At 43.0% G+C, this 24,385-nt stretch overlaps 1 long non-coding RNA gene across 1 annotated transcript; it reads right to left on the bottom strand.

The window, feature by feature from the left end:
- Positions 1-470: 470 nt before the first annotated feature.
- LOC142839528 (uncharacterized) lies at positions 471-24,385 on the bottom strand. Its single transcript, XR_012908776.1, has 3 exons — positions 24,170-24,385; positions 12,356-12,430; positions 471-549 (listed from the first exon to the last, which is right to left on the bottom strand). It is a non-coding gene; the product is annotated as an uncharacterized LOC142839528 (long non-coding RNA).

Raw genomic sequence — 24,385 nt, 5'->3', positions numbered from 1 at the left:
TAAGCTGCAACTGAACAGAAAAATAGTGGCCGCTCACTTTTTGAAAACGTGCCCAGCCTCAGTAGTAATGAAAAGAAATTATGGGTAAAATAATGAGATGGTTCTTTTCTGGAAAGTTGGCAATTAAAAAAGAGTGTGTGGTCCCCCATCCCCCACTGTGGCCCAGGACTGATGTTTTCAGGAGGAAAACACCCGTGGCCTAGCTGTGGCAGGTGACCCACTGAGTCTGAGTCGGTCAGGCCCATAGCAGCGGATTCCCAAATCCTAAAAATGGTTAATCACTGGCCCATGACAATAGTGATGCTTAGACAAGACTCATTCTAGAATTATGTATTCTAAAAAGAAAGAAAAAAACAGATTATGAAGATATGTTTAAGGAGGAGAAGTTTGCAGACATTGAAAATAATAGTCTTTATTTATTTTTAATTTTATTATTATTTTTTTTGTTTTTTCAAGACAAGGTTTATTTATATAATAATCCTGGCTGTCCTGGAACTTGCTTTGTTGACCAGGCTGGAAAAATAACATTCTTAAAGTATATTGAAGCATCTGAAAAATAATACATCATATATTTGTTACATGAATAAAGCACTGTATATACTTAGATATACCATATTATCTTAAAAAATTAAACTATATTGATTTAAACTGATATGTGGGAGCACACATGTGTCGCGACTGGTTTTCTCCTTCTGTAATGTAGGTCCCAAGGTTGGAAACTTAGGTAGTCAGGCCTGGCTGCAAGCACCTTTACTCACTGAGCCGTGTGGCTGACCCATTAAAATTGTTTTAATTAGATTTAATTTTCTGACATCATATGTTCCAAATTTTGCAATATACATATACATATAACACATACATATAATACATACATACAACATATACATATAACACATACATATAACACATACATGTAACACATACATATAACACATACATGTAACACATACACACAGAGACGCCTGTGTGGAGAACAGATGCGAAACAGCGGCCGTCTCCGCATCAGAACATGATGGATGACAGCTGCATGGTTTTATTACTGAGCTTATTTTTCTTCCAGTTTTTTTAACAGACATTCAGACATTCATTGCTTTCATAACCATAAATGGATATATTCTACATGGTTTAAATATCATTACAGTGCTCTCTTGTTTCTGTCATTGTAAAGACACATTTTCTGGATAGCCTCTGGGCTGAGCTCAGGAATTACTGTCCCTTGTCACAGTTTTCAGACTGGACCAGTCCCCAGCACTGAGAGGATCTGTGAGCAGTGAGGTACCGTATTGAAAGCAGTATCTATGACCTCCCCTGGGTCCTTTAAACCAGTGTTTCTCAAACTATGTGACTCCCTTGGGGGACGAGAGGCCCCTTTCACAGGGGTCTCCTCAGACTATCGGAAAACACAGATATTTACATTATGATTCATAACAGTAACAAAATTACAGTTATGAAGTGGAAATAATTTTATGGCTGGGGGCCACAGCATGAGGAACTGTATATAAAAGAGTCACAACGTTAGGAAGGCTGAGAACCACCGCTTTAAGCCCTTCACTTGCAGTTGTAGTTCAGAGTTAGAATACGGATCATGGCATACTCTGCCATCCAATGTATCTCTCCAGCTCATCTAGCCATGATGACTTGATATTTTTGAGGAGGAAGGCCAAGGTCTGTCTGACTCAAGAACAGATGTGAATCCCCCCCCCACACACACACTCTTCCTCTCTGCGTGAGGTCACACATCTAAATGCAAAGTAGCAGCACTGCCCTCCTTTAGGGAATTGCCGCTGTGGTTTGTCCATCAGGCTGTGTGCTCTTTTTGCTGGGTTTACATCAGACTTATTCTCAGTGTCAATTTAGTTAAGAAGGCTGAGGACCTCGGGTTGCTAACATCAGTCGTGGGAATGGGTGCTGATATGTAGTTAAAAAAAATGCCTTTGGATTAATGTTTTCCTTGGTGGGAGGAAATCGTAGTGGTGAAAGTTGCCTGAATAAGCACAGGAGTTGTGCTGGACGGAACGAGCAGGTGGGGTTTGTGTAATAAAGCTGGGAAGGGTATGGTTGACTTTCACGGTGAGCAGGGATGAAAACCCAAAGCTTCCTCCTGAGCCCTAACCCTGGAAATGGTAGAAACAAACAAATTATGTTCTAAGTAACTTCTATTGTAATTCATTTCTATAATTGTTCTATTATATTCATAGTTACTGTCAATGTTTTACTAGGTTTAAATTATAAGCTAAACATTATCATAGGTTGGTGTGTATTTCTGAATATATATATGTGAGAAACCATGGCCAGTGTAGGATTTGGTACTATTGGAGGGCATCTACGCTGGATCTTGGACATATCCCTGTCCATTGCAGCTAAGGAGGGGATGATTGCTGGGCACCTTTCTACCTCTTTAGTCTGTGTGGGTTTCTTGTTTATTGCAGCGGCACCCTGACGAGAGCACCGGGCCCTTGGCTTAGCCAGGGAAAGCTCCACGTCACCAGCAGACAGAAGCCTTTCTCTGCTTCGCGTGATAGAGAACAGTGCTCGTAGGCAGCTTGACATCAGCCATCCATTCTGCTCCCTCGCCCTCCCTTGTTCTTCAAAGAGTCCCTAACAGACAGCTTGTGTTTCCTGGCTTCTGAGCACTGTTTTCACTGTAATTACAACCACTTCTGTTGCTAAGTCACTGTGTGCCAGGCAGGCCCTTCGTAAGTAGCACTTTTTAACCCTCCCAAGGAAATTGTGTACAGAGCAGGAACTGAACTCAGGCTAAGCTTGCAGTTCTGGGAATCTTCTGCCGCACCTGTCCAGCCGTGCACAGCAGGGGACAGTTTCTCTCTGATGTCACTTACCATTCCTGTCTGTTTATTTGCAATTTTCAAAAATTACATTTATGTCACATCTTCCATGAAGATATAGGACGTATAAATACTTAAACATGTGTGCATGTAAATGTAATGTGATAACCCACAGTAACAACACACGTGTGTGTGGATGGATCCCACAAGCAGACATGGAAGAACTGGGAGACATGTCTCTGTCAATGCAGACTCTCACAATCAGTCTAAAAGAGAATTTCCTGGGAAAAATGAAGCCAAACCAAAATTAGCAAGCTCATCTAGCTTATTAGCCTGCTTGCAGCTGGGTATTTTCCTCCAAAACTTTTCAAATTGCAATGAAAGGTATTAAAGTATTTGCATAATTTTCGAATGGCACATAGCAACCACACTGACAAACCGAGGTTTAATTTTCATATCCCAAAGGATAAACTACTCTATTGAGATAACTGAATTTTGTCCTGAGGAGTGGAGAAAGAGCCAAATTGACTTTGAGTTTGTTTCGACTTTTGATTAAGGTGGCCAAGTGCTAAGCATGACACCGGCTGTCACGGGAAGGAGGGGGTGACTTGTGGGTCAGTCACAGCAGTGAATGCCACTCAGCAGCCACTCAGACAACCACAGCAGAGCAAGGGCCAGCCACAGCCTCTCTCCAGTGACATGGAGGGTGTCACATGGCTTATGTAGGATAATCAGAATTTTTACTTTTATGCTCTTGCACCTAAGCAGGAGCCAGTTTTTGAGCAAGATACATAGCATAGAACACTTGATAGCAGTTTTTTCTTCCTGCACATCACTGAAGATTGCTATAGAAGGAGCTTTTCTTTTCTTCTATTAGTAGGAGAATTTGTACCAGTTTACCCCCCCCCCCCGAAGGAAGGGTGTAGCTTGTCTCTATCTCACTATGGAGGTGAGGATGGCTTTGGTCTCCTGGCCTTTCTTCCTCTTCCTCTGCTGAGTCCTGGCATACAGATGAGCATGCCCAGCCCAGTCTGTTTCTCTTGGGATCCGAGAACCATGTCCAGCATACTGCAGTGCCTAGATCTGTTCCTCAAGGAGTGAAGCATCATTTCTTGCAACATTGGGTAAGGTATCAACAAGAGGTGGATGAGCAGGAGAGCCACATGTGACCCAGCTGCTGAGTTCAAGTGTGCCTAAGATTTGTTTTTCTTCATCAGAAGGCACCAATGGCATTATGGAGTATGTCTAATTGCCTGTCCAAATGCTAAGGAAGTGAGAAGAAATACTTTCTAGGGCTGGTAGAATGAAGGAGCTAGTAACACAATGGCTAGAAGTCTATTCCTTGCTTTTGAAAGTAGAGTGCTTTTCAGATCTTCACATCAGCTTAGTGTTAGTACAGGCAGATAGATATTAGGCTTTGGTGAAGGTTCTCCACAGTCAAAGGGCCTTTTTCTCATCTGCTCATCTAAAATGACTATGTCAGTATCATGGTTCCGATGCTGAGTTATGCTTTTGTAGAACTTGGGACAAAGGACTCGTGAAAGATCCAAATTCCTTCCCTAAAGTGCCTGGATTTAGAATCATTTTGATCATTGCTAATGTGGCCAGAGAACCCAAAAGCCTTACTTGACCCTACCTGCTCTGCAGATAAGTGCTGTTCTGAACCTCTCTCTCTGTGTCTGTAATTATAGCACACTATTGTGGATGCAGAGCACAGAAAGAAGTGTACTTAGCCTTGAGCGCTGAGCGTGGTCTTTCTGAGTTCAGCCTCATTTTAACTTCAAGGTTGGTTCCTTCTAGAATGATTATTTTGCACAATTTGTAACAAGCTTTCTTTTCATTTCCTTGGACCCAGGAGAATTTCAGGCCCTTTCAACAGTTCTGCACTTCCCTCCTTCATCCTTTGTCTGGTCCCGGCAGAAGGCAAGGGGGATGTGAATTCTCAGATGTGCTTTTTTATTTTTGCACATTTTTTGGTTTTCATTTTTGATTGTATATATCTTCAAGCCAGAAATCATTCCCAAGCCTTTAAAATGGCCATTTCTTGGTGCTTCTTTTTGTTAATAGGTATGAGCAATTTTGAAGAAATACCTCTTATAAGCAGATATTCCTCTTTTTTTGGTGGCTAAGAAGAACATGTGCAAGCAAGTGTGTGTGTGTGTGTGTCACACATCCAATCTTCTTTCAGAGTCTTGGGGGGCTAATCCAAGAGCTTGTTCTCCACATTACAGTCAGTATGGCTGGGCCTCCTCTCTTCAGCTCCTGTTCTCTGCTCCCAACCTCTCCTTGCACAGGACAGCTGTGCCCACCTTGAGTTTCACTTGGAAAACTTCCTTGCTCATTCTATGGACCTGGTAGATTTTTCCTTCTCTTTCTTTGACAGCCACCTGAGTCTGATTCTTTTCTCTTCGCTGTCTCACCACGCCATCGGTCAGAGCCGCTGCTCTGCTCCCAGTGCTTCAGCCACGCATCCCCGCCTTTCTCTGACCCCTTGAGGTAGCCACAGTCTGTTATGATGATGTGGCACCTATCTAATTCTCCCTCCTTTCATATGTTTTTGCTTTTCTACACATTTTGTGACAGACACTGAGCACACGATAGTTGTGCAGGTAAATAAAGAACATTATTTTCCTTACCAGAAACATTTAGGACCTGACCTTGAGTTGTACTTTCACTGTGTTTTGACCAGATAGTTTGATCCTTTATCTCAAAATAAGCTCTGTAGGAGGAGTGGCCAGCCACATCCCCTTTGTCAGTGTTCGACTACACATTTTAGAAGCTGACTTCTTTAACCCATTACCACTTCCTCTTAATCAAGCCTCAGACTTTTCTAGTTCATTTTTTCAGCTCTGAAGTCAAGTAGACTTAATCTGGCACATCAAATTTTAAATTGAATATTTTATTTAGTGTTTGTACATCCATTCCTTTCCAGTTTGCCATCCATTCCTTTCCAGTTTGCCCTCTATCCTCCCTTTCCCTACCAACCTCACCTGCTCTCCCTCTCCCTCTGTCTCTGTAGGTACATGTGATTAGCTTCTTCAAGTTCCTGCTGCCATGTCTTCCTATTGCTATGGACTGTATTCTCCAACTGGGAGCCAAAACAAGCCCGCCTCTTCTTCTTAAAGTTGCTTTCATCAGGCATTTTGTCAGAGCAATGAGATCAGTAACTAATACACATAGATAATCCAGTGTCCATGCTAGTCAGATCAGTGACCATGAACATGTCCTTTGGGTTGATACCAACTATAAACAGATTTTTCCCTGTCCCGACTGCCTGGACACAAATAACCAACTCAGAGACTGAATATGAATTGTAAATGTTCAGCCGATAGCTCAGGCTTGTTAAGCAAACTCTTAAATTAATTTATAATTCTTATCTATGTTTATTCACATGGCTTGGTACCTTTTCTTGGTATGGCATTCTCATCTTGCTTCTCTGCATTTGCCAGAGACTCTTTGACTTCATCCTTCCTCCTCCCTAAAATTTCCTAGTCTGTCTCTTGTGCTCAATCTCTTTCTGCCCAAATATCAGTCATTCAGCTTTTTGATAGCAAATGAAAGTAAATTCATAGTGTAGAAAGGGTTGTTTTACAGTATTTCCCCCTTTTGTCTAATTAAAAAGAAAGGTTTTAACCATAATATAGTAAAACTATATACAACAAAAACAGTTATTAAGTAGGAATTACAGTAATAATATCCAGTCCATTTGTACTTGGCAAAATTAGAGAAAATACTTAATTATCTATATTATCTTGCTTGAATCTAAAGTTTTATATCTAATTTACTTTTTGTTATAACTAAGGAAAACTATAATTATAACCATTTACTCTTCAACCCCATCAAAGATGCTAGAAGGATGAAATGTAACCTCATAACAGGGATAAAGCTTGTCTGGACAGTCACCCAAAGTTCCTCTGCAATGTCGAGGCACCCATTTTTGGCCTACAGACATAGAATATCTGACAGACTTTTCTGTGAAGCAGGAGTTTTGAAGGACTGTCCTACCTTGTTTTGGCAAAGTTCAACAGTCACTTCTTTTGTGTTCTGCCTGTCCAAATTGGACAACAACAGTCAAGGCAAGGGCAATTTCTTGTCTAGTGGCTAACTTTTGCCACAAAGAAAGTAAACTCTACATGCAATTTCTTTGATATCCATCATTTTCTTTGAAGTAGATTAGTGCTGCCAGGAGCAGATGTATCTCACTGTCATGAAAAGCCTTAGATTATTAAACATTAAATGCCATATTCTGTAAAGCCTTCAAAGTGTTTGAAGGTTACCTATCTATCTGAAATATATCTCTGTATTACTTTGAAAACCTAGTATGGCTATAAGTTTGCTATTATAGATGACTATTAACCTGATTTTCTTAACTATATATTACATTTTAATGAGCTGCATAAACATAATACCCTAAACAATAATAGAAATATGCATACAGTATAACAAAATTAACTTTGAATTTGTATTAATAAACCAAAATCTACTAATGTAAAATATGTAAGATTATTAGTTTTTTTTAGATTAAAATCGATTCAATAATCTACCACTTTGTCCTTTCATTTCTATATCACCCCCCTTTTTTTTCAGAACAAGATTCCTGAATCTAATTTCCTTTGTTTAGCTTTTTTCCTGACCATTATCCAGAGCAACTTGTAACCAACCACCCTAAACAATGACAAACATTTGGGAATGTGGGCATAGTTCTCTAAACTACTTCCTGTTGATTGGGGGACCTGTAATCTTTGGGGGACCCTGAGATAATTTATGAGTATGGTCAAGTACTGAATGGAGTAGTCTGTGAGCCTTGATCATCTCAGCTGTTCTGGATGTAGAACTCAGAGGAAACTATAACAAAGGAGCCCTAAAATGTTGGATCATCATCTCTGCCATCCTTTCTGATCAGAATTTTTTTCATGTGTTCTTCCTCAAACAAATCTGGTTTTTCTTAAGCCAGAATGAATTCACTGCTTCTCATTTCCTATATAAATAAAAGCAGTACCTCCTTCCCCAAGTAATATCTCTTTTGACTTAAATTTTGAAGTCAAGATTTTTTTTAAATTATAGGTTGGCTTAATCTAACAGCTTTCATAATCAAAGGTCTCTCAACAGTTATCATTCATTCACTAGCAGTCAAAAAATTTAAAGACAACACAATAACATAAAGTATCTAGACTCTGAGTATCTTCCACATTTATGTGACTTATTATATATTTTTATTATTCTATTTCTTTTTAAGGACTTTATTTTAAAACTCTATTTTTTAATCCAAGACTGTATATATTCTTCTTCTTCTTCTTCTTCTTCTTCTTCTTCTTCTTCTTCTTCTTCTTCTTCTTCTTCTTCTTCTTCTTCTTCTTCTTTTTCTTCTTCTTTTCTCCTCCTTCTCTCTTTTTCTCTCTCATCTACGCATATTTTTAAACACACCCTGTAAGAGGCTCTCATCTGAATCTATAAATTTAGATCATGACATGCTGGTACTGGCTTCTCCACTTTGGTTTCCTGAGAGTCTAGTCTCATGGTTGAAACATGTTTACTGACAGCTCTGGGAGCCATGTTCATTGCCCCAACTCTGGGAAGTTTCTAGGTCCACCCCACCACTAAGTAGTGTGCCATCAACTGCTCATAAACACCATATAAGTGATGGTAGTAGTGCCTCTTAAAAGAGCTGCCTATTTTCCCACTAACACTGAGCCAGACAGTCATCTCTTAAAGAAGCTGTGCCTCTCCTCGCTGCCCACAAACAAAATCCACGGGAGAAAGGCAGCTACCGCGAAGTCCTGTTGACTCCATTCTTGTGTGTCTAGAATCATTTTAAAAGCTTTGTCAGGGTTTATGTGGAAATTTTGGCCACATGTGGAAGCCATTTGTAAATAGTCATTTCCCTGTCTTGACTGCCCGGTCCCAAATAACCGGCTCAGAGGCTGAATATGAATTATAAATGTTTGGCCTATAGCTCAGGCTTGTTATTAGCTAACTCTTATACTTAAATTTCTTATCTATGTTTAACCACATGGCTTGGTACCTTTTCTCAGTATTTCTCCACAGCACCAACTAACCTGTTTGTCAGATACCATCTTCTATGAATTGTCACTTTCTGGGTGCATCTCCTTTTGTCATAATGAAGTAGAATAGGTGCACCTTGGATTGCTTGTCTCTGAATCTCTATGACCTGGAATAACTTTGAGTGTGCTATCCATTTTAAATAAGTGGAATGAATGCAACCAACCGGTGAAGCTGCACAGGCCATAAGTTGCTCTGAGGTACCTGTCACTTTATGGTTCTTCCTGAGGCAAGGGAGATGAACAGCAGGTGAGTCAGCTTCTTTCACTCTTTAGGTGGTTCCTACAGCCTGTCGGACCCACCTCCTGTGCTTGGAAAAGCTTCTTTGTTGCTGACCCCACCCCTTACTCTCAGGTCAGCTCTGGTTATCTTTTAAACATCATCATCTGTTCCGCTGCCTATCTTTCTGTAGGTCTCTTTGGTTTCACACTTCACTGTGGCTGTTGGTTTCTGTGTATGTTGTTTCTCACTCATCTAAAAATTCTGTAGGGTTAGGGACTGAGATTGTTTGGTGCTATTTATTCCTGATATATGAGGGAGAAAAGGAATAATTCTTGAAGTGATCATCAATTATATGCAGTGACTAAAAATGTATCATCCTTGTCCTTTTGTAACATGAGGGCCTGCTTGTTGGGGTTTCTGTCCTTCCCAGTTCTCACAGCCAGTAAGCCACAAAGAAAATCACACAGAGGTCTCCATAAGTTATAAACTGATTGGCCCATTAGCTCAGGCTTCATATTAGCTCTTATAACTTATATTAACCCATTATTCTTATCTATGTTAGCCACATGGCTCGTTACCTTTTTCGGTGGTGCAGGTCACATCTTCCTTCTGGGCAGGACTGCAGAGGAATGGGCTTCCCCCTTCTCTGAATTCTCCTGTTCTCCTTACCCTGCCTCTACTTCCTGTCTGGTTGTCCTGCCTAGACTTCCTGCCTGTCTACTGGCCAATCAGCATTTATTTAAAACATAATTGACAAAATGTAGACAATTCTCCCGCACCATCCTTTGGACAATAAAATTTATTTACTTATTAATTTATGTATGTATTTATGTGTGTGCGTATGATGCTTGTATGTGAGTGTGGTTACATGATGTGTGTTGTGATGCACATGTGGAAATCAGAGGACAACCTTGGTGTCAGTCCTCATCTTCTACCTCGTCTGAGACACGGTTTCTTATTGTTCCTACACTGTGTAGAGCAGGTTAGATGGCCTTTGAGCTTCTGGAAATTCTCTGGTCTCTGCCTTCTATCTCCCAGGAGGAACACTGGGATTAGAGAGAGGTACATGTTATTGTTCTGGTTTTCTGCGAGTTCCGTAGCTCACCAGAAATGACCATTTAGACACAGTATACAGCCAATTCAAAGTCTTTATTCAAACCAGCTGTGACAACACTCAGGCGTTGGTGGGTAGGGTGAGAGGGGAACCTAGGTATGGCCCTGAATGTTCAGAACATGAGAAACCAGGTCCTGGCATCCCCCCACCCCTACCCAGCAGTCACAGGGGACTTGGCAAAAGCAAACGGTTTGAAACAAACAGTTTTAACAGAAGCTAAGATAAGTGGGTTAGCTGGAGGGGGTCCTGCAGAAACAGGCAGTTTTAACAAAAGCTAAGATAAATTAGCTAGGACATCCTGACCTTTGATTCCTAGCATAGAGTTAGATTGTTTTCCATGGGATTCTCCATTAAGGAAACCAGATTCTAGTTAAATCTGGAAGAACCTCAGCAAGAATACAAGATGGATGAACTCAGTCACATGGTGATTCAAACTTAGGTCCCCATGCTTGCTAGGCAAGTGATTTACTCACTGAGCTATTTCTGCAGTACCCAGGAAAATATTCTTACACTAATTTTAAAGGGAATCGTGGGTTGAATTTGGGGAAGGAGGGCAATTTGTAGTATTACATCTTGCAATTGTTGGAGAACAAGGTTGAGAAGACCCTGGTGGCCATTCTGAGAAAAGAAATTTACTCATGCAAATAGGAAAGTTAAATTGAATGAGAGCAGCAAAGACAGCAGCACCCAATCCTGGCCTTCAGTCTGTAACAATGCTGTAAACCATAAGTTGGCATTTTTGTTGTTGTTCAAGGCCAAGTGGTGAATGGTTTAGGCACTGTGGGCTCATTCTCACAACTCAACTGTGAAAACGAAAACAGATTAGAAAATGGGCGAAAGCAGAAGACTGGAGCAGAAGGAGAAGACTTTAAGGGAGAGGGTTCAGGAGGGCAACAGAACACACGAGCTGAAAAGGGAAATGACCAGGGCAGAAAGAAGGGGTGAGGAGATGGAGGGAGGAGAGGAGCAGGAGAGATACTATCTGAACTGAACATGCACACACTTGTTTCTTGTCAATTTTCTCATTACTGCATTATGTAGTACTTACCATGTATTCAGTATTCTAAGTAATAATAAGGGGAAATGGGCAAAGAGCAAACACAGATGTTTCACTGCAATAGATACAGATCACAATAAATGCCTGGAGAAGGTGTTTGGTATCACCAACCAAGAGCATGATGTCAACTAGAAAGAGAGTTTACTATACACTCACTGTAATCCCAAACAGTAACAAAAGACACCCCAACCGACTACCAACCAACCAAGCAGACAAACATGGTGGTAAGGACATGAAGAAAGGGACTCTCTCACACATTCCTTGTCGGAACATAAATGTCACAGCTACTCTGGAAAACACAGTCAACTCCCTATAAAACTACACGTGTGTTTACCATATAGTCACGAGTAATTGCGCTCTTGGTCTTTTTTTTCCCAACATAAATGAAACTTATTTACACACGCGCGCACCCCCCCCACCCCCTCACAACTTTATGTGAATTTTAAAAGCAGACTTTAGAACTATACTTGTTCTAAACTGGAAACAGCACATATATCTCTTATTGTATGTATAGCTAAACACACTTATGTTACAGCCATGGCATGGAATACTATTTAGTAATAAAAATGAGTAAGATAGTCATATATACAACAATTTAGATGGATTTCGAGAGAATCATTCTGAATAAGATTCAGCCAGTTCCAGTAGGTCCATATTCTGGGCTTCCATTGATAAACCTTGAAAAGACTCTAATGATCCTCATGATTCACAGAGGTTGTGGGCCAGGAGGCATGTGACCATGGCTATAAAAGGATTTATTGGAATGTTTTGTATGTACCCTGACTGGGGCAATGGTTACATGGATCTATACATGTGATAAAACTGCAGAAACTAAACCCACAACCAAATGAATGCTGGTAACATCGGTGAACTCTGCATGACATGGATAGACTTGTGCCAGTGTCAGGCTCCTGTTGCCGTAGCTGCTAAGATGGTGTCGGGTGCATGTGCAGTGAAGGGAATCCATTAAATCTCACAACTGCATGTGAACAACCAGTAATTTCCAAAGGTTTGAGAAAGTTCCACATCAACTCATGATTAAAAACAGAAACCAAAGTCGGACTCAGCCTTCCTGGCTTCAGAGTAAATTCTTTTGTTTTGATAAAGGTTACTTACCAAAGTCAGATACAACGTCAAATGTAAAATCAGATTGCAGAGAAAGATGCTTGCAAGAGTATGAGGTCCAAACTCCTATGACAGGAAAGAAAGAAAGTCATGAGAGGCTGGGAGGTTGAAGAGACTGTGAAGAGCTGTAGATAGGTAAGTCATCCCTTATTCCCCAGCACTCAGGCTGCTAGGCAGGCATCTGATCACACACACACACACACACACACACACACACACACACACACCCTCACACACATACACAGACATACCCTCACAGACACACACCTACACACACGGCCTCACAGACACCCTCACAGACATACACACAGACATAGGCACACATACAGAGACATAGGCGTACACACACACACACACACACACATACAGAGACATAGGTGTGCGCATGCGCGTGCGCACATACACACACACACACACACACACTAGTCCACAGGCTGCATGGGGGTAGGCAAACAGACCTAAGGGATCACACAGGCAAGCTGTAAAAAGCAGAGGTGGAGGTCCCAGGCCTTTGACCTCAAGGGCTTACTTATGCAGAATGGTATAAGGTCTGGGTTAGCAAATGAAGGTATCCCAGATTCACCTCTATTTCAGAAAGTTCTGAGGTTCAATGGTACTTTGAATGAGAAATGTTCTCCACAGGCCCATTTACTTGAACACTTGGTCCCCAGGTGGTGACGCTGTTTAGAGAAGTACCTTAGTTACTGTGCTATTGCTATGGAGAAACACCATAATCAAGGCAACTTATAAAGAAAGCATTTAAGTGGGGGCTTGCAATTTTAGAGGGTTGGTTCATGAACATCATGGCAGGGAACATGGCAGCACACAGGCAGGTAGGGAACAGTAGCTGAGTCTGATGTGGAATTCCCCTCTGCATGCTGTGAATATATTTTACTACTATTGGTTCATAAAAGAAGCTGCTTTGGCTTATGGCAGGGCAGAATATAGGTAGGCAGGAAAACTAAACTGAATGCAGGGAGAAAGAAGGCAGAGCCAAGGAGACACCATGTAGCTGCCAAAGGGGAAATATGCTGGAGTCTTACCAGTAGGCCACAGCCTCATGGTAATATATAGATGAATAGAAATGGGTTAATTTAAGATGTAAGAGCTAGTTAGAAATATGCCTGAGCCATTGGTCAACAGTGTTTAGTAAAGTTTTTGTGTGATTGTTCAGGTCTGGGTGGCTAGGAAACCAAAGTGCAGTGATGGGGGAGAGTCTTCTGTTTTGTGTTAATTTCATTGGTTAAATAAAGAGACTGCCCTGGCCCTTTAATAGGACAGAAAATTAGGTAGGCAGAGTAAACAGAACAGAATGCTGGGAGAAAGAAGCTGAGTCAAGTAGTTGCCATGATTCTCCCACCGGACATAGTCACAGGTTAAGATCTTCCCTGGTAAGCCAACCGTGGGCTACACAGATTATTAGAAATGGGTTAGATCAATATGTAAGAGTTAGCCAATAAGAGGCTGGAACTAATAGGCCAGGCAGTGTTTAAAAGAATACAGTTTCCGTGTAATTATTTTGGGTAAAGCTAGCCGTGCGGGCGGCCAGGTGCCAGGGAATGTAGCCCGCCGCTCTTATTACAACAGTGCAGAAGTCTTACATCTGATTTATTAGTTGTGGTGAGAGGGAGGGAGGGAGGGAGGGAGGAAGGGAGGGAGGGAGAAGGAAAGAGAAGAAGGGAGAGGGAGGGGAGACATGAGATTTTGAAACCTCAAATCCTACCTCTTGCCCCCAGTAAGATACCTCCTCTAATAAGACACCACCTCCTAATCCTTCCCAACAATTTCACGAACTGGGGACCCCCGTGGGGCCGTTCTCATTAACCCCCCACAGGAGGTTATGGAAGCCATAGTATGTGCCTCCTTTCTGGGGGAAGTCACTGGGAGCCGACTTTGAGGGTATAATGCTTCTCTGCTTCCTGTGTGAGGTAAAGATGTAATTAGCCAGGATTCTGTTCCTGGTGGTGTCCCTATATTCCCTGCTATTATGGACTGAAGCCCTCTGGAATCACAGCCAAAACATTTTTAAAATTAAATCTGACCTGCCCAAACTATATAGTTATGAATACTTACCAGACTGTGGTTTGATACCAACTCTTATATTAAACTTATATTTAATCAATACAATAACCATGCCAAGCATGATATAAATATTATGTACTTACATTTTATTGATTTTCAGCTTTACTGAAGTATAATTGACAAATTAAATATATTTAAATATATAACATGATAACATAAACATCATGAAATAATTATTACTATCAGATTAATTAACACTTTACTCTCTCACAGTTATCACACACATATTTTTAATTACTAAAGAAAATCTTATGGGGATAGATAGTTTTGTCTGCATGTATGTATGTCTGTAGTGATGGGGCGAGCCGGCCTGCTTTTTATCCCGCCTGTCTCCCACACAGCTAGCTTTACACCCGAAATAACAACACACAAATTGTATTCATTTAAACACTGCCTGGTTTGTACTGGCGGCACAGCCCCAGGAAGCCACGTTTTAAAATGACATGGCGTTTTTTCCACTGCTATTGCTGAAACAGAAGATCTCTCTACGGCACATCCTAGCAAACAGCAAAAAGGTGTGTTAAACTCTCTCTCCCCTTTTTTAAAGCCCTCTCAGGTTTTTAAGTGGATTTAGTTACCACATTGGGTGCCAATCTGTAGAAGGAGCAGTGGGCTGTGTTCCTGCTGCCCAGCTCTTGGCTGCCTGGCTTTACACAAAATAATTACACCAAAACTATATTCATTTGAACACTGCTTGGCCCATTAGTTTCTAGCCTCTTATTGGCTAACTCTCACATCTTGATTAACCCATTTCTAATAATCTGTGTAGCACCAAGAGGTGGTGGCTTACCGGGAAGATTCTAACCTACGTCCATCTTGGGCCGGAGCTTCATGGAGACTGACTCATTGCCTTCTTCCCGGCATTCTGTTCTGTCTACTCCACCCACCTAATTTTCTGCCCTATTAAAAGGCCAAGGCAGTCTGTTTATTAACCAATGAAAGATTAGACAGATGACCCTCCTACATCATATGTCTGTGCACCACGGCTGTGCCAGGTGTCTGTGGGGGGTCAGATGAGGGTGTTGGACCCTCTGGGACTGGAATCACAGATGGCAATGTCTGTGCTGGGAATCAAACCAGTTTCCTCTGGAAGGATGACCAGAGTTCATAACTGCTGCGCTGCATCTCCAGCTACCTCCTGCTCCATGCCCCATTTTAACAGCATGGATTACAAGGACAAAGGCAGAGGCAGGATCTAAGCCCAGGTCTCCTTCCCACAGCACCGTTCTGGTTACCCAATAGCCATCTAGTGGCAGGAGTGTGAGTCAAGGATGAGCTCCGGAGCATCTGGAACATAGGAGGTAGTCAGTACAAGCTGGGGATGTACAGCATGCTTTCTCCTGGGAGAGAACATTTGTTTCTCCTTGGGTCCTACTTTTTATTGATCTCTAGGAGACAGGAGTAGGAAATAAGTAGGGTTTTTATTTGATCATTTTCCCCCTCAGGAGTCATGTTGCGGACACTTTCTTGATTAATCTGGAGCTAGTATTTGATTCTGAACACATTTTTAAAAATGGTCTTGGGAGTGGTAATTTTTTTTTCTTTTGGGTCTCTATTTGTTCCTCAAACTGTAGTAATCTGCCATCTAGTGGCAAAATGCTGAAATTGTTTTGTCCTGTCCTGTCTATGTTGGAAGAGAAATTTCACACTGTTCCTCTTTATTTAAAAACAGAAATCTACCAGCCTGGTAAGAACAAAGGAAATCTTTCCACTAAAATAAAGTCTTGAACAGGAAGCCTATTCACACTTTGACATAGGTTGTTGGACAATTTGCTATGATAAAGAACAAATTTCCAGGTGGTATTTGCCTCTAATAATACAACTGAATGGAACACAATTAGTGTCTGGCAGACTCCAACCATGGGCAGGCTCTGTGAGAGAACTCCTAGTCTTAAGAGCCTTAGGACACGTAGGAAATGGGGCTCACACTTTCCTACACGCTTCTGTCTGCCATCATTCCTGAGGGCTGATTGATTTGATTTTACATGTCTGAGTGTTTTCTTCCTGCATGTGTTTCTGTGCACTATGTGTGTGTGGGGAGGCCTGGAGAGGTCAGAAGAGGGTGTTGGATCCCCGGAACTGGAGTTAAGAAGAGCCGCCATGTGGGCGCTGGGAATTGAACCAGGGTCCTCTGTGAGAATGTGCACTCTTAAGCATTGTGCCTCTCTTCAGTGTCTGAAATCCTTATTTTGCATGAGTGTTGTCCACACTTTCCAGACTGGTCATTCCTGCTTCGTTGCCTGTTTTCCTGGTTTTGTTGCTGTCTTCAGCTCCTCACCATTTCCCTATATTTACATGAGTATATTAAATATATTTTACTCCTTCCTGTGAATGTGGATTTTTGTCTTTTTACTCTCAGTGATGTCTAATGATGCAAATATGTCAATACTTTATCTATAAATAATAAATTATCTATATTTCCTTATGAAAAGGAAAAAGTCACTATAGTTAGGAGCATCCTAAAAACAAAACAAAGAAGCAATAACCCAATGACTATGCTTCTTTGCATGGTTTTTAAAAATGCTCCCCAGCCCCCACCAGTGAAACTGTCAGCATAACACTGTATTTGCTCTGGACTCTATTACTATACATTTTTACCCAGAAAAGCAGATTGGTGTGACCCAGCACCCCACTGTACCCTGTGTACAGTACCCACTACCGACTCCACCCTAGAGTCAACTGAAGGCCTCCCTCAGCAAAGTGGAGCTCGGGTGCTGCTGCTCTTGCCAAGGTCCGTGGGAGGAGCATGGAGTGGCGCATTGCCACTCAGTACCTCTGTCTGAGCTGGCGGGAAGCATGCAGGTGTAGCCCAGAATGGGTTGTGTCATCACTGTCTCTTTCCCAAAGCTCGCACAGAATACTCCGGAATACTCCGGCAGATCAATAGGCCGGCAACACTCAGGCCACAGTAAAAGGGAAGCAGCCTTTTACTTTTAAGCCAGAAGGTGCCTTAATGGAACAGACGAGATGTATTCAACAGGAAGAAAGGGCTTCAAGGGACAGGCAGAGACTTCAAAAGGGACTTCTCCACTCCCCTTTAGGCCCCTTTTGTTCCCCCTTCAGCTGGAATGAGCCCAAAGCACCAAGTGTTAGTCCTGATGTGGAACCACCTGCGGTGGTACTCCTCAGGTTGAAGAGAGGATTTGAATCTGCTTGGGTGTGACTTGGATTTGCTGCTCTGAAGTAATAATTTTAGACACAAGGGAATGGCTTCAAATATGTGTGGAGCTGCCTGGAGAGGGTGAGATTTGGGGAATGCGGGTGCTTAGGGCTGGAAATGCACAATGCTTGTGGAACTCGCTTCTGACACACAACACTACGGTCTGCAGAAACCCCCCTGAAAACAAGGGTAGAGCCGACGGGAAATTTCAGAAGGCTTTGCTAGCGGAAGTGCTTTTCTCTTCCTGCCACACTTCCATCACATGTGGCGTCATTATGCTATCTCTTTGGATCAGGATGCTGCGCTTTCTAGCCTCCTCTGTTTGAATCTGGGAAACACTTCGGATGTGTTCCTAAGGGAAACACGCATATAAGGAAAAGCATATTTCTTTTCATCAGCATTATGAGGTAGGGACTACTCATTTAAGATGGAGTTTAAAGGGGGAATCCATGAAAAAGATCTGCTTCAGATCTCCAATTTACACTACAGAACAACTGAAGGGCGCTTCGGTTCCCCTAAATGCCTTGTCTACAACACTAGAGATAGAGAGCCGCACTCTTGCTCTGTTGGGTCAGCCACATCTGCCGAGAGCAAATGAGGCTCTGTGCAGTATCAGGGGCTGTGTAGCCTAGTTTCAGATCAGCAAATGACAAGGTCTGCTGATCACAGGCTGCAAGGCTCCCCACCGCGCAGCAGGCTGCAGATGTCTGTTTGGAATTCCCATGCTTAACCGGAGTTGGGTCTTGGCTATTGATAAGAATTTAGCTCTTGGGCTGGAGGGATGGCTCAGAGGTTAAGAGCATTGCCTGCTCTTCCAAAGGTCCTGAGTTCAATTCCCAGCAACCACAATGGTAGCTCACAACCATCTGTAATAGGGTCTGGTGCCCTCTTCTGGCCTGCAGGTATACACACAGACAGAATATTGTATACATAATAAATAAATATAAAAAAAGAACTTAGCTCTTATTTATCACTTACTATGTGATTGACATGGGACTAGCACACCTCACACATGTTTATTTATTTATTTTTACTTTATGTTTACCTTTGAAATAGGTGTTATTATTTTTGTCGTTTTATAGTCAAGGAAACCAAGTCAACTAGTCCAAGATCATGACACTACCAAGGAGCAGAACCAAGACCAAACCTGGATATTTCTGCCTCTGGAATTCTGATTCTGGAATTATTTATCTGTTTTTTACTGGTTTTTGAGACAAGGTCTCATTATGTGTTCCAGGCTAGCACTGAACTCATAGCACTGTCTTAGCTCATCAGTGCCGGGATCACAGGTGTGAGCCACTGTTTCCAGTTCAGATCCTGGGTTTTAAAAGCGCACACTGTAACACCTCTGTGGTCAAAGTATGGTGTACCTTTTCTCCTGCTGCCCCTCTTTTCATTGCTCTCACCTGCCCTGGTCATAAATGTGCCTGGCCCCATCTCTGTCCTTACCCATTTCTCTCTTGTCACATGCTAATGGCCTTGCTGCCCTTGAGAACCTTGTTGCATTGGTTTTATTTTTGCCTAACACATAGCCTTTTCCTGATGAAAGTAATGGTCTTTGGCCAGTTGTCTTAGATTCAGGACAAAATGTCATGTAAAGTCCTGCATAGATGGACCTGGGGGTGCACTGCTACAATTCCAACATCTCAGGACTGGACTGCAAGTTCAAGACAAGCTGAGATTAAAGAGTGAGTTCAAGGCTAGCTTGGACAATTTAACATGACCCCATTTCCTCTAGAACCCCTCCTCAAAACCCGCAGCTAGCATGCTCCCGGGGGAACGTCCTGTTTGCTTAAAAAAAAAAATTCTCCGGATCAGCAGCCAGCCTGCTCTCGTAAGAACATCCCATGTGCTTGAGAGAGCAGGATGTCTATGAGATAGGAAGACTGCAAGGCAGGATATCGATAAGATAGGACATCAACAAAGCAGGTTGACTGCAAAACAGGATCCATGCTGAGAGAGGAAACCATTCATGCCCCCCCGCCTCATTCCGATAACCACGCTTTTGCTTCTGTAAACTTGCTTTTTGCTCTTCCCTATAAAAAGCCCGCCCTCCAGTTGGCAGGCGTGCAAGTCTTCCAAGAGATCTTGCCGCCCGCAGGTACCTGTGTCTACTCAATAAACCTCTTGCTAATTGCATCCTGTGGTTTGGTCTCAGAGTGTCCTGGTTCTGGGGTCTTCATCATTGGAGGAAAGGTCCTCTCTGAGGGTCTTTCATCTTCCCTTCTCTCTCCCTTGCTCAGTGGTAGAATACTTATTTCTAATATCCAAGGCCTTGGGTCTGCCCTTAGCCCCACAAACACACACTTACAAGAGGGGGCTAGGAGCTCACTCTGTCAATCATTCAGCATTTAATGAGAGCCAGTCATGTTGCTTCCTCTGTGTTAGGAGGAGACAGAGGTGACTCAATTCTGACCCCTCTCCTAGAGATTTGGGTCTCTGTGGAGAAAACAGACACGGGGATAGAAACTACCATCTGTTTCAAATACAGTGCTTCAGTCTTGGCTTCTGAAGACAGAAGGACACCAAACCTGGCTGGTGTAGGATATGAGATCATCAAGAAAGGCAAGATGCAGGAGAGGAACCAGCATGTCCTGTGTTTGGTGAGGGCTGTACTTTCACATCGTATCAGACCTGTAAGACCCCTCACACACACACACACTCACACACACACACACTCACACACATACACACACAAACACAGACATTTATATACATACTCACACACACATATATACACATGTACACATACACATGCTCACATATACACACACACTCATACAATACATACACAAATACAGACACTTATATACACTCTCTCACACACATATACACAACTTACACATGCACATGTTGGACTCTAGTGTCCAAACACCGAGAAGGAGTCACCCCCAGAGACCATCTCATACACCACAGCCGATGCAAAAGCATGAGGATTTTATTAATTCTGTCATGACAGGGTCCCCCAGCATTTGGGAAGCTGAGGGACCCTGAATAGCGGGTACAGTCTACTTTTAAAGGGGCCACAGAAGCAAGGGGAGTTGTTCTTTGACTATTCTGATTGGCTTATTTGAAAGGACTATTACCAATAATTGACTGGAGAGCTGTTGCCAGATCAGATGAGGTAAGAGGTCATTTTGACCCCGTTTCCCAGGGGACCGAACCAAAGCATACGTATATGGGTAATTGTTCAGGAACTGAGTACGTGCGAGTGTAGCTGTTAGGTCCTTGGTTCCCAGGGGAGGAGGGGAAGCACTATGGCACAGAGGCTGAGAGGATTCAAAAATGGCTTCAGGATTGTCTTATACACACACACATACACACCCATATATTCACCTACACTTACATAATATACATATATACATATGCACTCATGTATGTCTATATACACAATACATACACATACACACATATACATATAGTGAAAACAGTCTCACAGCTCTTGAACACCTTGTTCTGTTACTGCTGCTTCATTCTCCATTCCTTTTCTTTGTAAGCTGGCTTGGGAAGTTTCTAGTCACTAACCCTCAGGCTCCCTAGTCCTTTCCTCAGCTGTGTCCATCCATCTCCTCTCCTGGTGTGTTTGTCAGTCTTCGTAATTTATAAGTGAAGTTTGTTGCTCACAGTGTGGGAGCCTGGGCAGTCCGCGACCAGTGGGTTCCATGCTGATGAGGGCCTATTCCCCTTCAGTGGCACTTTCTGTTCATCCTTACTAGGAAGAAAGAAAAGGCTCTCTCTTCTGTAGGGCACTAATATCTCTTACCTGAATTCTCCACCCTCATGGCCTGCTTACTTCCCAGCTGCTCTGTCTCCTAACAGCAAGCATTGGTGATTAAATTCTACTGTGTCGATTTGGGGAGAAAAGGATGTTCACGGATGTTAGATCTAAGACAACTCTGACAGTTACACACGTCCATCGTTCAGAGTTCTGTTGAAGGAAGTCACCTAGACAGATAGTTCCCCTCACTTGGCCTCCTTTCCCTTAGGGATCTCTCCTGCCTGCCTCACTACTTTCTGCAAAGTGCACCTTACTAACATTTTGGACAATTTTAGTCTGGAAAGGACTTCTGCATGCTAACCCATCAAACCATTGCCCTGACAAATCCTCATGTCCCAGTGCCATATTGTAGATTCATTTTTACTCTTTGTTGTTCCAAAGTACCCACACTACTCTGGAGCCTGAGATGCTAAATGTATCCTTTAGGGTCCTTGTGTTTTGCCAATTAACTTTGGGCTTTCCCAAGAGTGCCTCCTTAGATGGACAGGTTGCCTGCTGTTTTGCCTCCGGATGGTGCACATGTGTGGGGTGTCATTGTCAGGTTTAATTATAATTGCCAACTTGATTGGACCAAGGAACAGGTAGGCCTGCTTTGTTTTGGGGTGATGGCTTCCCCACTTTAATTCTGCCACGAGTCTAGGAACGTCACCGAATTCGAATTTGCTGACTTTTGTTGTTGTGGATCAGAATGACAGCTTTTAAATGGCTCTTAATACTCCAACTATATTATGCAACTTATCTTGATTGTATGCTAGGTTGGAATCCTATTTCTGCATAGTTTTATGTATGCTATCAAATTATTTCTGGTTAAATTCAGCTATCTCCTGTATATCTCCTGTCTTAGCACCAATGGAAAAAAGGCAGATATCAGGTGCCATTCAGCCCTCAGAGGTGGTCTCTGAGTCCAGGAGGTTCCCAAATATACAGCCACCTCCCTGCTTTCCTGTTTTTGTAAAAATGAGAGCCAAGTTTCTGATTTTGTGTACTATATGAGATTAAAAAAGGGCAAATAGACTTCAAAATCAACTTTGGAGAATATGTTATTAAGATCTTCAAACTGAAGCCAGCGCCAGCAGTGGTGGTGCACTCCTTTAATCCCAGCACTTGGGAGGCAGAGGCAGGTGGATCTCTGTGAGTTCGAGGCCAGCCTGCTCTACAAGAGCTAGTTCCAGGACAGGCACCAAAACTACAGAGAAACCTTGTCTCAAAAACTAAAGCAAACAAACAAAAAACAAAACAAAACAAAAAACAAAACCAAAAAAAGATCTTCATACTAGCTTCCCCCACATGACACACAGAAGGTTTAAGCTGCTTCAGCAGCCTAGTTAGTGGACAACTAAATGTATGATCTCTGGATTCTGTCACTCACTGACATTTCCACCGCATGGGAGCTGAGCAACCCACACCATCACAGGCCATTGTGACCAAACTACACCACACCATCTCACCTTGCACTGAGCTCTCTTGGCCACATCATGGGCAAATATTGTGACTGATGAGAGTCACATCAAGGCTGAGTAGAATGAATGTGGCATCTGTGAATGACAGTGTGAGGTACCTGGGAGGATAACAGGCTGAGACCCTTTCTGCCCAGAGTGGTTTCGCTTCTCAGTCTCCCAAGTTGGTGTCTGGTATCCCATCTGTGGCTCAAACTCTCCTTGGTTATGCCAGCAAGCTGCAAGTCACAGGCAAGGACCAGTCCAGGAGGCAGGTTCACCATAGGCTGGACCCGATTTTCCTGGCTACATCATTCAGGTCTGTAGGGAAGTGGTCCTCCCCCTGGGAACATATGAGGTTCTCCTGGGGAGTGATTCAAACATACTGGGGCCTGGAGCCTTCCCAGGGATGCTGCTGTAATCTGCATGATAGGAACCTGATATTGAGGTTATTTGAAATAGTCAGCTGTTCAAAATCCTTTAGCTCTCTCTCTCTCTCTCTCTCTCTCTCTCTCTCTCTCTCTCTCTCTCTCTCTCTCTCTCTCTCTCTCTCTCTCTCTCTCTCTCTCTCTCGTCAAAGCGCTTCCTTTGTTGTTCAGAGCATGGAGAAGCCCAAGGGCACTGAAGTTCCCTGAAGGTTCTTGGGGACCTTGAAATGGGTATGTGGCTGTTCTTTATCACCTACACTAGGCAGATGTACACCGGAAAGGTCTGGCTGAATAACAAACATCTGGATGGATTCATCAAATCAGAGTCCCCCAAGTTTGCCCCCAATTCATCTTCATACCCCAGTGGTCTGCTAGAGTGCAAGCAGATGAAAAGCAAAAGAGCTCGTTCATCAAGGAGGACAGAGTGGGAGAGAAAGGCACTGGAGACAATGGTAGCCACGGGCATTTAGAAAGGGGTGCTGGAGTGAGACTCATAGCCACGGCGATTTAGAAAGGGGTGCATTTAGAAAGGGGTGCGGGAGTGAGACTCACAGCCACGGGCATTTAAAAAGGGGTGCTGGAGTGAGACTCACAGCCAAGGGTATTTAGAGAGGGGTGCCAGAGTGAGACTCATAACTATGGCGATTTGGAAAGGGGTGCCGGAGTGAGACTCATAACTATGGCGATTTAGAAAGGGGAGCCGGAGTGAGACTCATAACTATGGCGATTTAGAAAGGGGTGCGGGAGTGAGACTCATAGCCATGGGCACTTGGTAAGGGGTGCTGGAGTGAGACTCACAGCCAAGGGCATTTAGAGAGGGGTGCCGGAGTGAGACGCATAGCCATGACGATTTAGAAAGGGGTGCCAGAGTGAGACTCACAGTCACGGGCATTTAGAAAGGGGTGCCGGAGTGAAACTCACCAGCAGCTGTAGCTTTCGGTTCCCACAGGTGCCTTTCTGCTTCGCTCTTTGCCACCAGCACCTTGGTTCTTTGCCTCGCGATTTGGTCCTCCTACATCCATTGTTTTCTGCTCTCAGTAGCTCAGCTTCAGATGTGGAATCCGTTGGGTCAGGAGAGACTGGGTATCAACCAGGCCTGAGAAGACTTTGTGGTCTGCTCTGCCAGTCCTGAGCTAA

The sequence above is a fragment of the Microtus pennsylvanicus genome, chromosome 21 (genome assembly GCF_037038515.1).
Source record: "Microtus pennsylvanicus isolate mMicPen1 chromosome 21, mMicPen1.hap1, whole genome shotgun sequence".
Lineage (NCBI taxonomy): Eukaryota > Metazoa > Chordata > Mammalia > Rodentia > Cricetidae > Microtus > Microtus pennsylvanicus.
The sequence above is the reverse complement of the archived record's forward strand: the minus strand, read 5'-3'. Positions and strand labels throughout refer to the sequence as shown.